The sequence below is a fragment of the Cnephaeus nilssonii genome (genome assembly GCF_951640355.1).
Source record: "Cnephaeus nilssonii genome assembly, chromosome: 6".
In the NCBI taxonomy this organism is placed as follows: domain Eukaryota; kingdom Metazoa; phylum Chordata; class Mammalia; order Chiroptera; family Vespertilionidae; genus Cnephaeus; species Cnephaeus nilssonii.
In genome coordinates this window covers 85,762,555-85,766,655 of record NC_137077.1, presented here as the reverse complement: position 1 = coordinate 85,766,655, position 4,101 = coordinate 85,762,555, and positions in this window count along the sequence as shown.

Sequence of the window (4,101 nt, the reverse complement as noted above, 5' to 3'; positions counted from 1 at the left end):
GAGGAGGACACAAAATACTGGGACTCAGTAGAAGGTTTCTAGAAAGGATAACGTGTTAGTTGTATATTGCTGCATAATAACTTTCCCAAACATGATGACATTGAACAATTAGCTTTTACTATCTCATATAGCTTCTGAAGGTTAAGATACCTGGAGGGCTTAGCTGGGTGTTCTGCCTCAAGGTCTCAAGTGAGGTTGCAGTCATACTGTTTGTTGGCCAGGACTGCTGCCATCTGAAGATCTGACTGTGGGAGGATCCACTTTCAAGATGGCTCACTCACATGGCTGTTGGCAAGAGGCCTTAGTTCTCTGCCATGGGGGTCTCCCCCTAGGGCTACTCATAATATGGGAGCTATCCATCACAGAGTGAGGGATCTAAGAGACAGACAGGCAAAAGTCAATGTCTTTTATAACCTAACCTCAATTGATATTCTATAACTTCCTCCCTATTCTATTGATCATATAGCTCAACCCTGATACAAGTTGGGCAAGATTATACGAGAGTATGAATACTAGGAGACTGGCTCCACAAATATTACCTAAACCTAGTAGAAGTTCCTGGAGAATATGCTTTGACATATTGTTATTTAAAATAATTTTTAGTTAACTGATAATCTTAAGTGATAATTTTAACTGGAATATGAATGCCTGTATATAAAAGGAGAATAATAATAGTAGCCAACATTTATTGAACTCCTTGTATATAGCAGGCACTGTCAAAGGACTTTCCATGTATAACCTCATTGATAGAGAGTACAGCTTAGTGTTTAAACACCTGGATTCTACAGCTACATAGTCATTTTAATTTAATTTAATTGAAAAATTTTAATATTGGCATGTTGGGGCAGATTACCTAACCACTCTGTGCCCTGGTTTTCTTATCTGTAGACAAAGGTATAGCATTTCTCTCATAGAATTGTCTTACGGATAAATTAAGCCCAGGCACCAGGCTCTTTTCTGGTTGTTGGAACACTGAGTTTCAAAAACTCAGCTCTTCTTTCTTTATTTTTACCCATGGGAGACTGCGGGCACAGGCACCACACTGGACTGACCCAGTGGTAAACAAGGAAATCTCAGTTTAGAGTTGAATGTCCTCCACAAAGCAGGCCGGTTGATTCCCATGATGCCGGTCAGCTAGGCTGTATTTTAAGTTGTCAGCCCACTCTTAAACTTCCTCCTCCTGGAAAATTAAAAAAAAAAAGTGAGTCACCCCATGGACTTGGGGCAAGTATCTTACTGCTCCCCAGGGGAGGCAGATCTGCTCAGTGGCTTGGATCAACGCATACTTTTTCCATGGGACATTGAAGGCTGGCCAATAGGCCACCTCAGGCTATCCCTCTGCCCTCATGCCCTAAGGACTGAGGACATGCTCTTTTCTTGGTCCTGGCACCCCTTGAAGTCCCACCTACTGTTCGCATCTAGTTTAATCTGACTTGTTCGGGCTCTTGTTTTTTACTTTTTTTTAGCATTGGTCAAAATCTCTCTGCAGGAACTCTCAACCCTCAATATTTCTATTTTCAGAAAACAGAAACTTTGGATATACGTGCTGGCTCCTCCTCAGGTAGGCCAATTGCCTAAAGCCTTCCCAGGTTACTGTGGGCATGCCATCCCATTCGTGCATCGCTGCTCTGGATTGTGAAAACAACTTTTCACACCCGAAATGACCAATAGCCCCATGTAAGTTTATCTGAACTTGATTTCGGGGAGTGTTTTATTTCCTTATTTTGGGCAGAGTGATCCTATATAATAAAAGGCTAATATGCAAATTGTCCCCCGGGGCAGGAGTTTGACTGACTGGGAGTTAGACGTGCACTGACCACCAGGGGGCGCTGGCAGCAGGTGGCAGTGGAGTCACTGCTGGCCCCGATGGGCCCTAACGAGAGTGGGAGCAGGTGAGCAGGGGGTGCCAGGCCAAGGTGGGTGCAAAGGGAGGCCCCGGCCAGTGGCAATGGCAGGCAGCTGGGGGGAAGGGAGGCCCCTGCCAGCAGTCGGCAGCCGCTAGGGACCCTACCCATGCATGAATTTCATGCACTGGGCCTCTAGTGATTTAAAAATAAAGGGTAAGAACTTATAATGGCAATAAGGGGGGAAATGTGTTCAGAAGGATGTGCCTCACTTTCCATCCTCTACTCTGCTTTGGAAATGACACTGTCAGGTCCCTTCAAAATGTACAAGGGAAGCACCAACTACTCACAAAGATTAGTCTTTAAATGTGAACAAAGTAAGAGTTGCATTAGTAAAATAAACCCTTCTTAGCTGATGGCTGTCTGTTGTGTTCCTATTTTTACCTTTCCATCATGGATGGCCAGACTTGCCATCACCAAGACAAAAATCTTTCCCAAGTTTGAGCAGCCTCCACCTTTCCCAGGGCAGTTGTCATTCCTGGCCCCACTTCCTGCTTGGCTCGTGGCACAGCATCTACAGTCATGCTGTCCACAGCTGGGGTGGGATGGGGGCTGGAAAGGCATGAGCTAAGCTCCCTCCTTTCTTTTTTTGAAAGCTTTTCTCAAATTCTATTTAGAAAAATCTGCTTAAAATCATTGACTAGGCAGCCTCTTTCCCTGTCCCCACAGTCAACCATCCATCCAGTCTAGCTGCTCTTGATGGACTTTTTTTTTTTTTTTTGTAAATAAACATAAGCATCTTTCTCAACAAAAAAGAATATAAAGACACAAAAGTGTATGCATCTGTCCATCTTATTGCCTTAAGAATCAAACAGATTGAGGAAAAGACCCCGTTCTAAAACTATACTGTTGTGAGCTAGGGGCATGCTCAAGATCATGGGCTTTGAAGTGGGACATCACTCTGGCATTTCAAAGGTGTGTTAACTTAGATGCACAAGAACAGTGGACAGGACTTCCTTAGAAAACTTTTACTAAGGAAGTTGTAGGCCTGGATTGTGACTACCCATGTGACCTGTCCATTTAAGAATTGATGACAGGATCACCCTGTGAGGCTACTTTTGGCCACTGAACCCTCTACATACCCCTTTTAAAAAACCCACAGAAGGATCACAGGATTCTATAGTAGCATTTATTTTTATAGGTTCAAGTAATATTAAATAGAATAAAAAGAAAAGTTAAAAGTATCCTATTCCTGAAGGTAACTATTGTTAATAATTTAGTAAGCATTCATTTAGGCTTTCAATGCATGTATACAATCATATGTATTTACAAAAATGAGATCTGACTCTACATCAGAGTGACCTTATTTTAACTTAATGCTGAGTGGATATTTTTCCATGTCATTAAATGTTCTTTTACAGTATATTTTTGATGGAGGAAGAAAAACTTTTCCTCTACCCTCTTAGGTTCAATATTTTGGGGCCTGCGAATTAAACTGACAAAAGAAAGATTAGTGAGAGAAAAGAAAGATTTTTTTTTATTCATGTACGTACATGGGAATTCACAGAAAAATGTGGACTAGAGGGAGTTAGAATTTGGGACTTATATACCATCAGAATAGGGGAAAAGACTTTTAAGGGAGATAAATGGGTCCTTATGAGAATAGATAGGAGATATGACAGTTTAGTGACAATGTCTATTTAGATGATTTTTATCCTGATTCTGATCTCCAGTGATAGAAATCAATTTCTCCTGGTGTCCTGGAGGGCATTTATGATAGGATGAGCTCAGAAATAAAATTCTTCACAGTGGTATATATTCTGAATCCCTTCACCTTATTTGTATTACCCAAGTCAATTGCAGTTTCTGCAGTCTCTGCCAAGGGGAACTGGCCCCCCCAAAGCCTCTGCAGCCTCTGTGGGGCTCCTCTCCCCTCCTGCTCCCTCCCTCCCAGCCACCAGTAATTGAACAAGGCCAGGTACCTGACCATGGGCAATCACGACGTTGTGAGGGAGCCTGGCACAAAATCTTTGCTCAGATAGGGAAAAGCCCTTAACCAGTCATGATCTCACTTAGATCTGAGTTGAGAAATAAGTAGAAAGTCAAACTGTTCACAGTGGATTCACATCTTAAAGATACCCAAAGGAGAGCCAAGAGGGAGAGTATTTGGCTTGAAAGGGCATAAATAGGTCAGTTGACATTATAGAGAAGCAGGATATATGAGTAAGATATGCTCTCAGGCTAATATAAATATGTA